Below are 12565 nucleotides of genomic sequence, written 5' to 3' on the forward strand. Positions count from 1 at the left end.
CAATGCTTCGGCTCTGAGCTGCACAAAGTTGGACATGTGTTGGGAATGGAGGAGATTCGTTGTGCAGTCGGCAATGTGGTGTTCCAGATCCTCGCAACAGCAGCGATCCGTGGGTGTCAACGGTGATGCAGTGTCCTCGATCCTCACAGCAGCAGCGTTGTGGCAGCATTGATGGAGATGCACCGGTCCAAATGGCACAACAGAGTCGATGAGTGGATTTCAATCTGGGGCAGCACTTCATACCCACTTCCAAGGGCCCAAGACTGGATTGGCACCACTTGACAGGGCAAGACTGCAAGATGGCAGAGTCCAGGTGCTGTAGGTGATAAGTTGGAAGTGTTTTATGTTTCTGATACTTCAGAAGAACAGGAGGCAAGCCATCAAGCCCTTGGAGTCATTCTTGTCTGGGTTTCAAGTCTTGTGGGTCTAGTCCTTCTCACTGAGACAAGGAGAGCAGCAGGCCAGAACAGCAAGAAAACAGTTCTTCCACAGCAGCAGTCCAGCATAGTAGCAGTCATTGTAGCAGCCCAACAGTCCTTCTTCCTGGTAGAGTATAAACAGGTCTAGAATTGCACTGAGTTGGTAGTATCAGCAGTCCAGTTCTTACACCCATTGGTGTCTTTGAAGTGGAGTAGTCTTCAAAGAAGGCTTTGAAGTGCACATAGGTCCTTGCTTCCTTCGCTGGCTCCAGACGCACTACAGAGAGGTATGCATCCCTTTCTGTGGGGACAGAACCAGCCTATTTAGATGTAAAGCTGAGGCTGTGCCCAACTCTTCCCTTCCATCCTGCCCAGGATGGCCCATCAGGGGGTGAATTGCCCATCAAGTCACATCTAAGCTCCCTTTGTGAGTCACTGTCTAGAGGGAATGCACAAAGCCCAGCTATCCCCCCAGATGTGTATTCAGAGACAGACAACAGGCACCAAATGGCTAAGAAAATGCCAACTTTCTAAAAGTGGCATTTTCAGAAGTGCAATTTAAAACCCGACTTTACCATAAGTTGTGATTTTAAATTGTGAGTCCAAAGACACCAAACTCAAAAAAACATATATTTTCCAGATTGTGAAATACACTTATAAAATATAATAAGGTCATCCCATTGTTATCCTTAAGGAGGAATAGGCCTTGTTTTAGTGAAAAACGATTTGGGGTGTTTTTCACTGTCAGGACATGTAAAACTTAATAATAAATGTCTTGTCTTTTAAATACATTGTACCCTGCCATCTGTGTTATCTAGGGCCTACCTTAGAGCTGACATATATATATCAATCAATTGCAATCCAATAGGTCTCGCATTAGAGAGAGTTAGAGCTGTTGGTTTTGTAAATGATAATAACAACCTCGCAATTGGGATCTTATAAATATTTAGCCATGCAGCATATTAAACCCTTATCAGAAATAAACTGTGTTTGTGCATTCCTTCATACACTTGGCATTATACTGTAATGGTCTGAACAGCCCCTAGAGGGCACCATAGTAAAAGTAGCATTTGGAAGAAACATGGTCAGGTAACCATATATACAGCCCCTAGAATCCCTTCCCTGTCACTGATAGCGGTCTTCCCCCCCTTCCTTCCCCTCCCCTGGTTTTCCCCACCCCCTCCCTCTCCAGACCCCCCTTCATTCATGCACCTTCATTCACACACACACACACACACACACACACACACACACACACACATTCACAATACTCATTCTCACATCCAAGCATGCATGCAGACATCCATTCACACACATCCACACACACTTACATACTTACAGGCACACATGCATACACACAACACAACATACACGCACTCAGACATCCATAATGCACACACACACAAAACGCGAAACACACACCGCATACACGCACGCACAGACACACACACACAACACCCCCCTCCCCTGTTGGGAGACGTGACGGGGCGCTGCTGCCAGCAGCAGCGTCCACCAGCAGAACACCACCAGGCCGTATCATGGGTCGTGATACAGTCTGCGGCGGCCTACTGCCATGGCGCTGCTGTTGGCAGCAGCGCCACCTTACCGCCATCTGCCAGCATGGCCACAGCTGGATTTCCACCATCCTTCTGGCGGAAATCTGGCTGTGGTCATAATACAGCTGACGGCTAGTAGCTGCGGCGACGGTCTTTTGGCGGGTGTCACGGCGGCGGTAGGCGGTATATACCGCCAATGTCATAATAAGGGCCAAACTCCTCTCAGCTGTATAAAGAAAAGTTCCAGCTATAAAAGATCTTAAGTACACATTGAATGGTGGGAAAGATTATGATTTTTGGGCCCCCTCTAACCTAGTGTGACCCACAAGCTGTCCTGGACAGAAAGATCACATTGTTCTGAATGTTTTTGTGGTGGTCCCATTGCCCCAGGATCACCACAGGCTGAGTTATGGCCAAAATGTGTTGTAAAAGGAATGCCTGCAAAGCATTATGGGGTGAGTTTCTGTGCATACATTAAACATTTATCAGAAATTAAGGGGGTCATTACAACCTCAGCGGTCTTTTAACAAGACCGCCGAGGGACCGCCGTGCGGAAGACCGCCAGTAGTGGCGGTTTGCCGCTCTGCGTATTATGACTGTTGGCTGCTCTCCATCCTTTTTACGATGGAGAGCCACCAACAGCCATACTGGCGGGCGGCGGGGAAGTGGAGGTTGCTCCACCTCCACCGCCACGCCAACAGAACACCGCCCACCGAATCACGTCCTGTGATTCAGCGCGGCGGTGTTCTGTTGGCGGTGTGGTGTCGATGGAGCAGCCCCCATGGCTCCCGTCCCCTCCCGGAGGATCGACGGACAAGGTAAGTCGATCGTTCGTTAGGGGAGGGGGGTCAGGGGGTGTTGTGTGTTGTGTGGGTGCATGGGGGTGTGCGTCTGTGTATGTAGAGTGGGGGTGTGAGTGCATGTATGCTTGCGGGTGTGTTGCGTGTGTTGGGAATGAGTGCGTGTATGTCTGTATGGATGTCTGTATGGATGTGTGCGTGTATGTCTGTATATGGGTGTGCGTGTCTGACTGAGTGTGTGGATGTAGACATGTATGTTGGTGTGTGTGCGTGTATGTGTGTTGGTGGTGCCTTCGTGTGTGTCGTGTGTGTGTGAGTTATGTGATGTTGGGGGTCGGGGTGGGGAGGGGGCCCTGCCACCTTTGGGGGGGTGGCAGGGGTGGTGGGAGGTGTAGGGGAGGGAGTCGGGGTGGGGTGGGGGGTGGGGGAGACCCCTATCAGTGCCAGGGAAGAAATTCCCTGGCACTGATAGGGCTTACCGCCATTGATTTCATGGCGGTTCCTACCGCTGAAAATCCACGGCGGTAAGCCGGGTCGAAATACCGGCGGCGGTATTGTGACGGCCGCCGGACTGGAGACCCAGGTCTCCAGCCCAGCGGTCGTCTCCGCCCCGGCGGGCGGAACGGTGAAGCGGCGGATGACCATGGCGGTAACCGCCATGGTCATAATACAAAAAAAAAGACCGCCAGCCTGTTGGCGGTCTTACTGCCGCTTTAATACCATCCGCCAGGGTTGTAATGACCCCCTAACTGTGTTTGTGCAATACCACTGGCCGTGGCAAGATGTCCTTCTGGAGCCTACTGAGTTAGTAGTGCCTTGGGGCAATTATCATTCTTCAGCCCTTGGAAAGCATAGTGCATTACACATTTGCAGGCCGAGCAGGGCTGTCAGAATTTTATTACAAATGAGGCCCTTATAACACAAACTCCTCTCAGCTGTAAAAACAAAAGTTCCAGCTATAAGAGAATTTAAATATGCATTGAATGGTAGAAGAGGTTATGATTTTGAGCCCCCTCTAGCCTAGTTTGACCCACAAGACAGAATGGCCTGGACAGAACGAGCACATCATTCTGAATGTTTTGGTGGTGGTCTCATTGCCCTAGGACCACCACAGGATGGGCAAAAATTTATTGTAAAAGGAATGCCTGCAAAGCATTATGGGGTGAGATTTCCCGAGTGCAGTGACTATTGTAATATCAGCTCTCCCGCTGTGCATGGAGAGCCATTGTAGAGGATTAATTCCTGGGTTGATTTCATGCTATATAAAGCCACAAAAAAATGTACAAAACACAGGCACAACACAACTACTTGTAATTACTGATTATGTAAAGTAAAGACCAACTGAAGGGCAAATGCGGAAAATGAACCACACGCAGGAACACAAGTGCTTACTGACAAACATGAGAGGCAAGAAACAAAGCAAAATAGTCCGTCCAAGCAACAGAAAAACATTGCAGGGAAATTAAAAACTGTACTTGGCATGTGCTCCTCAGAACACACACAATGTGACATGTCGACTGCCAACCCTGTTAGAAGGCAGTGAAACAAGGGCGCCACTCCCTTTAATCTATGGTAGGCGGCAGGCAGCGGCAGGCAGGAGCAAAGTCAAATACTCCATCCAACAGGTCTTGCAGACAGTGCATGTGCGCTGTCTAGGCTTGACCTAAAAATGGAATCTTGGACCTGGCAAAAGGGTTACTTTGCCAGAGACGGCATGGCAGTGTCAAACTGCACACACAGGTTCTGCACTGGCTGGCCTGAGACATGGTTAGAGGGTTACGTAAGTGTGTGGCACAATCAGTGCTGCAGGTCCACAAGTAGAATTTAATTTGCAGGCCCTGGACATAATTTGTGCACTTTACTAGGGACATATTAGTAAATTAAAAATGCCAATTGGGGTTAAGCCAACATTACCATGGTTTTGGGGAGAGAGCACAAGCACTTTATCACTGGTTAGCAGTGGTAAAGTGAACATAGTCCAAAAGCTAGCAAAACAATGTCAGAAGAAGAGGAGGAGGAAGGCAAAAGTGACCTTGCAGGAACGGCCATTTCAAAAACAAATAATGGAATTTAAGAAGTTTGGAAGATTTCATCCAGTATTTATCATTGGTTTTATCTTTTTAGTTTTGTTCCAATGCTATTACCCCAACATAGTCGCAGCATAATCCTATGTTGTGTGCCATGCTCACTGTACAGTTTTTTATCCTTTTCCTGCTTTTGAGGGTGGGTCCGATCACTCTTTTCTAGTGTTGCCAGATTGGGAGATTTTCCACATACCTGGGTGAGATTTTCCTATTTGTGTGGGCAAAAGCACCCCACGTAGGTTGGAGAAAATTGGGCGATATTTGTCTCTTTGTGCACAAAATTTAGTAAATGTCGGTGCCCACATGCACTCAGGAAAATTAATGAAGGCTCTGCTTTGCCCAAGAACTTATAGCCATCAATCATCATAATGTGAAGGTGCTACCGATGATATCCCAACTCATGTCTGGCTTTATGGATCAAATCTGTTTATTGAGTTTTCAATTATAGAACATTGCATATGCACTACATTACAATATTGCCAAAAGGCCCATTGTTCCATGCGAAACAATAGAAAGAAAGAAGATTACATTTCTAATACAACTATGTTTCCCCACTGCTGGCCGCCAGCACAATAATCGAACAATCTCAGGCTCTTTTACCATATAAATCTGGTCCTATATATACATCTCCTTGAAGGTACACTCCCGCTTGCTCAATTCAAATTCAGGACCCTCAAATAAGTTGGACATGTCAGCTCTGAAAATTCCCCAGATAGAATACGTAAGAATGGTTGCCAAAGTTCTTTAACGTCCCCGCTCCGCTGCTGAGAGGTCAGGGTGAGCTTTTCCATAGCGAGGAGAAACCAGAGCTTGTGCAGCCATGAGGTTATCATCGGAATCTGCTCGGTCCCCCACACAGATAGCAACAGCTGTACAGCAGCATTCAAGGCTATAGCCATCTGCCGTCCCTTCAACGATCGCAGTGGAAAGGTGAGAGGATTGGGGAGGCCCAACAGAGTATACGCAGGAAATCTAGGAATCTGAGTGTCAAAAGCCATGTCCACAGTGTCTATTATGTCCTTCCAATACCGGTGTAATTTGGGACAATGCCACAGTAAATGCAGAAGCGTGCCCCCTCCCCCGCACCCCCTCTAGCAAAGACTAGTTTTGTCGTGATCCCAAGCATGGATCCTAATTGGGGTGTAATACCAGGGGGAGGCTACTTTATAGGCTGTCTCTGTACCTGTTGAGTTGTAAGCTGTGTGGTGCGCCCTATAAAAAACACTCTCCCACTCATCCTCAGATAGCTCCCTCCCCAGTTCCTTCTCCCATCTCAATTGACCCTTAGTCTTGGGTAGGCGGACCTCCCCCCGCAAGAGGGCATAGAGCTCAGAAACCACGCGCTTATCACCCTTTTTCATTTGAATCCACTTTTCAAACGGTGTTAACGGTCTATCTATTATTATCCTATTGGCTGGAAGCAGGGCCCAGTGTCTTATTTGGTAGTACATCATCTTGTCAGCCTCAGTTAGGCCATATAGCTCCCTCAGCTGATCAAAGGGGATAACCCCTTGCTCATCAAAGAGATATCCCACCCTTTTGCAACCCCCCTCATACCACCGACGCAATGCTTCAGTCTGTAGGCCCGGACCAAAATCGGGGTTCGCTCCCAGGGGAGTCATTGGGGACGGGAAAGTCGTCAAACCCACCCTGCCTGCTACCCGGTCCCACACTCTCACCGAGACCTCCGTAACCAGGGATATATACAACACCTGCGCCCTGTGCCGACGCTTGAGCCAGGGTTCCTTCCATATGTGAGAGCCAGCCACTGCCTGGTCCATAAAACACCAATGCTTCTCAGAAGACGGTCGGCTCCATTCCAAGAGGAAACGCAGCTGTGCTGCTTGGAAGTATCGAAGGAGGCATGGAACCACCAACTCCCCTCCCTCTTAGGGCGATACAGGACCTGCTGCGATAACCGCGCCGCCTTCCCTTCCCATATAAATCGTAGAATAGCCGTCTGGAGGGTCGCTATCGTTCGCGGTGGGGGCTCCGGAGGGAGCGCCTGAAACAAATAAAGTATACGTGGTAGGGTGGTCATCTTCACTGCCACAACCCTGCCCAACCAGGACAATTTAAGTTTCCCCCACGTATCTAGATTGCGTTGCACCTCCTGGGTTAGTTTCGCATAGTTCAATGTCGCTGTGCGGGCGACTGTAGAGCCCAGCTCGATCCCCAAGTACGGAAGCCCCGAAGAGGTCCATGTAAAGTGGAATCAGGCCCTCAGGTCCCTTTCATGTTCCACACTGATAAACTTGCCCCTAGCCTGCGATTTATGCATGTTCATTCGGAATCCCGAGACCCGTCCAAACTCCTCTAAAGCGCCCATTAGCGCCGGTTGTGAGGTAATCGGCTCCGCCAGAGTAAGGATGACATTGTCTGCGTATAGCGATATGAGATGTTCATCCCCCCCAAACTTCACGCCCGTGATCTGAGGGTTGCCCGAAGCATCTGCCCCATAGGCTTCATGTAGAGTGCGAACAGGAGGGGCGAAAGCGGACACCCCTGCCTGGTCCCTCTTTGGACGGCGAACGGCAAAGAAAGTGTCCCATTAACTCGAACCGCCGCCCGAGGCGCCTGATAAATGCAACGGATCCACCCCATGAAGCCAGTACCCAGTCCGAAGCGTTCGAGCACCTTGAACAGGTATGGCCAATGAACCCTGTCGAACGCCTTTTCAGCGTCGATAGATAGGAAGAGCGCCACCCTACAAGAGCGGTCGGTTTTACCCAAGAGGTGAAGCAATCGCTTGGTATTATCGCTACACTGCCTATGCGGTATAAATCCGACAAGCCCCGGCATATAATAGTTGAGGCGGTGTGCCAAAATGCCAGTAAACAAGTTGGCATCAATATTCAGGAGGGAGATCGGTCTGTATGAGGCGCATTCCTCTGGATCCTTCCCCGGTTTCGGGATCACAACGATAGTAGCGTCTAACATACTAGGCGTAAGAACACCCATTTGGCGAAAGGAATTAAAGAGTCGCACAAGAACGGGAACAAGTTCCACGCAGAAGGATTTATAAAAAAGTGCAGAGAAACCATCGGGGCCAGGTGACTTCCCGGTCTGCAGCTGAGTGATCGCTGATATAACCTCCTCTGCCCTTATAGGTTGATCTAACGCAGTAGCCTCTCTTTCAGACAAAGGAGTAATTGCTATGCCCTCTAAGAAGGATTCCAAAGTTAAGGCACCGGGCTCCTCAGCCCTGTATAGATTGCGATAGAATTCCGCAAAAGCCTGCACAATTTGGTCGCTCGTGCGTGCTTCTGCTCCAGAAGGGAATCGCACCATTTTTATCATTGACGCTGCACGTTGCGCTCTCAACCTATGTGCCAGTATCTTCCTGCACTTGTTACTTCCTACGTAATATTTTTGTTTAAGGCGGACTACCGCGTACTCTGCCCTGTCCCAGTCCAACCTCCTCAGCTGCTTTCGCACCTTCTCAAGCTCTCGCCATATTCTAGGAGCACCGATGTGTTTATGTGAACGCTCTAACACCCTCACTTGCTGCTCCAGGTCCCCCCTGAGTCGACTCCTTGCCTTGTTGTCCCTAGAAGAGAGTGACATCACCTCTCCCCTCAAGACAGCCTTCAGTGCCTCCCACAGTATTGCAATGCTTATTGACCCATCATCGTTAAAGCTAAGATAGTCTGTTATTGCCCTTCGGATTGCCTCTACCGTCGGGCCATTCTGAAGCATCGAATCCCTAAATCTCCATACCGATGTACTAACCCTCTCCATGTCCATATGGATCTCAACTGTAACCGGGGTATGATCTGACAGGGCCCGCGGATCAATCGCTGAATCTCTAACCCTGGGGAGAAGCTCCTGGATGCCAGAAAAAGGTCCAACCTAGCATATGTTTTGGTTGCTGAGGAGTAAACAGAGTAGTCCCTCAACGAGGGGTGCGCACTCCTCCACACATCCACCAGACCACATTCACTCAACCACTGCCGCCCTGCATCCGACAAAGATCCTGTCTGCCCATACCGATGGCCTGAGCGATCTAGGTCCCCATCCATCACCAGATTAAAATCACCCCCAGCAATATAGCACCGTCAGGAGATTGGAGCAGCGGAGTCAAAGAGTGTCTTAGGAAGGTTTCTTGTTGGGAATTAGGTGCGTATAAGGAACCAATCGTAAAGGAAAAACCTCCTAGTCTAAGCCTCATGGCCAGGAGCCTCCCTGGAGCCTCATACAATTTTGATACCACTTCCCCCGGAAATGAGCGTGATAAAAGTATCGCCACCCCTGCATGCTTTGATGGCAGCGAGGACCAGAACTGCCTGGGGAACCATTTAGAGTGCATACGATAGGTATCTTTGAAGACAAGGTGCGTCTCCTGTAAGAGACATATATGACTCCCCGATTTCTCTAACGCTGATAAGATGGCTAGCCTCTTGGTAGGGTTATTGAGCCCCCTAACATTTAAACTTATACATTTAATGGTCATAGCCTATACTGAGGAGAGCAAGCAGAAGAGGCAGGAGCACAACAGGGGACCACACCCTATATTAATACCTAGAACACCTAGAGAACGCAGGCCTGAGGGTGGCTCTACAAAGAGCCAGCATCTCAGGGAAACCCAACAACAGACAACTAATAAGCACAACAGGTGCATAGAACACAGAAGTCCTCGGTCGTCCATCCTCACGAGGTGCAATCTCCACGGGGCAATATATCCAATCATGTCGGGTAACCAGGTCCATTGCCCCCGCCACCCCGACCCTCTCCGACAGTCAGCATATTGTTAGCAATGCGGCTGATAACAATCCCGAGCGCCCCCGGCTGTCCACACTAGGTTGAGGTTCCTGCGGCCACACTGTTCAAAGCGGCTTCTCTCTCCGATCTCAGCTCTGAGGCCGTTGGGCGCTGAAGCCTCCTTTTCTTCTCTTTTCTCCGCCACCGAGGAGGGCCCCTGGCTGGCAGAGCCGCCCCCTCGCCTCCCCGGCAACATCCTCCAGACCCAGGACGCGGCTAGCTTCCAAAATGGATTTCACCTGTCGGAGCTGCTCCTCACAGCGGAAGACCAAGCGGAATGGATGGCCCCAGGAATAGGACACATTGTGCTCTCTCAAGTGATCCGTGATCGGTCTGAATTCTCTCCGCCTCTGCAGAGTCCGCACAGATAGGTCATGGAATAGCTGGAGTTCATGCCCACGAAAGCGTACACTCTGGAGGCTGCGGGCCCGCTGTAGAATCTTTTCTTTAAGGCCAAAATTGTGGAGGCAGGCTAGAATGTCTGGGGGACGGTCTCCAGGGCACCCGGCGCGCCCAACTCGATGTACCCGGTCCAAGACTACCTCCTGCGGCTCATTTGTGCCAAGCAGGGAGTGAAACAGATCCACCACGTAGCCCCCAATGTCCTCTTTTTCAGCACCAACTGGGGCCCCTCTAATACGAATATTTTGCCGCCTCAAGCAATTTTCCAAATCCTCCACTGCCATCTGGAGGAGGTCCTGCTGTTCTCGGAGGCGGACTACCTCCTGTTGCAGGCCCGCAACCTCTTCACCGCGAGGAATCTCACTGTCCTCTAGCTGCGATACACGTTCACCCAAGGAGGTAACCTCTCCTCGTAGCTCCTTCACTTCCCTTGAGATGTCCCTACGCAGCTCTTGGATATCGCCCCGGAGCGACTCAAACAGGAAGGACAGAAAGCCCTTCGTAACGGGAGAACTTTCCTCTGGATCCGTCTCCACCCGACTCTCCATGGCCCTCGTCTCAGGTAAGTCCTCTGCCGCAGTCCCGGATGTCGGGCGCGCCCCTGCCAGCATGTCCCTCACTGAGCGCTCACGATTGGCTTTTGATGTCGCCATGGCGCGCCGGCCTGATCTCACTTCGCCGGTTCAATCCCGCAGGGCCCTCAGGGTTTCCGTCCGAGACCGATCAGAACATGCCAGCCTGTCCGGGGCCGAGCGCAGGCCCAACCACAGCAGCTACCACCTGCAGATATCCGCTCCTGGCGCCTTTTCCCAGTGGAATGCAGGACCACGCTTGTCAAAAATGTAGATGTGGAGTGAAGCAGCCCAAAGGCCAGGCAACCGAGCCCCTACCTTTCACTGGGGCCCGCACTTCACAGGGCCCCACTCCGAAGCGCCAGATCAAGGAGGCCCCGCCTGCAGCCCCCGGTCCAATGGAACATGAGGGAGCGCCCCTCTCACTCAGGGCGCCAAAGTCACTAGGCGCCGGGTCCCGCAGCGCAAACCAGCTGCTCCGGGGCCCAGAGTGAGCCCCCAGGCCCTCCAGTCCTCGTTAGAAAGTTCAGGAGGGCCGCTGAGGAAGGGCCATCCCACGGCCCAGGCCTCCTCGTGTGCCGCTCTGCGGTCCCGCCCCGACCCCGAGGCCGAAGTCAGCTACTCCCACGAGAGCGGTGCGGCCCGGACCGCCGCCGAGCGGCACTAGACCCCCGGGGGAGCATCAAGATACGGGGGGAGCCTCCAGGCTTCCCCCAAACAGGCCGCAAAGCACTTTCCTGGGCCGAGGCGGCGGAGCGCTGACAAACACATCTTAGCGCTCCGCCGTCTTGGACACGCCCCCATGTCTGGCTTTAAAGCAGTGCGACCACTGCAGCCACACCTGGCGTTGACTTTGGTGATGGTCACTGTGTTTAAGCATAACTTTTTGTTTAAAAGCACATGAACTTCCTTGTGTGTCCAACAATTTTAAGGCAACAATAAAAATGTCAAGATAACTATGGTGATTAATGTTCCTACTGGTGACAGATGAGAATTTTGTCTAATGCTTAGCTTTGGCTCATCATAAAGTATCATGGGGGTTAACATGCCTGCTTCAAAGAACGTGTACCATGCAGATCATAGAACTGCGCCCAGCTTTACATGGTTGGCTTGCCCCCAGAGGTATTGGACCAATATTGTTATGAGAGGCAGACCTGTCATCATTTATTTTTTATTTTTGTGATTCCTTCCTAGGAGTAATATTTGTGTGTAGTGTGGTGATAAATGTCCTTGAGGGACTATGAGTCAAGCAGACTTGAGGGTGGTTGATCTGCCCATCAGTCTGAGCCAACTAGTCTTTGTGTATCCAGTAATTTTCCTGGTAATTTAATGTTCGACCTGTCTCCAAAACTCTAATTTATCATCCAAGAGTTAAGACAGTTGATGTTAGCAAGATCGTCTAGTGGCTGAAATGCACAAAGCAAAATTGGAAAATCTGGGATTAATTCCAGCTTCCCTTCCTAATGAAACACCTTGTTTTATGGAGCCTCCTTTTTTTGTTCACTGTCACAGAAGGGAGCACCTTGAAACATGTGACTGCAGGATGTCTGCTGTACAAAAACTTTGCTAATGTTTGACTTAATGTCCTATAATGTTCTGCCAGTTATAGTAAGAATATAGCCCATATAAGGTACACATGGTCCCTACCTTGCCACTTAGTTTAACTCACAGCGTTATCATCAGGATGGGGGCAGGAATGTTTCTCAGTGTATGTTGAAAATTCTTACTTCTCAATGCGGTGGTATAATTTGATATGCTAATGTGTAACAGTTTCAATGTTAAAAAAAAACTTTTTACAATTTTGAAGATACCTCATTATATTCTAACATGATATCTGTGTCATGATGTACATGCCAAGTATCTTCAGGGCTCGGCAGAACCACAGGCTTTTAGAGCCAGAGCCAATCTTTCGTTGAGCACTGGCTCAGCACTCCCTGTCCATTTGTTGGCTTGACCACCTCTGTTGTATTA

This window comes from Pleurodeles waltl, chromosome 4_1, assembly GCF_031143425.1.
Source record: "Pleurodeles waltl isolate 20211129_DDA chromosome 4_1, aPleWal1.hap1.20221129, whole genome shotgun sequence".
Taxonomy (NCBI): Eukaryota; Metazoa; Chordata; class Amphibia; order Caudata; family Salamandridae; genus Pleurodeles; species Pleurodeles waltl.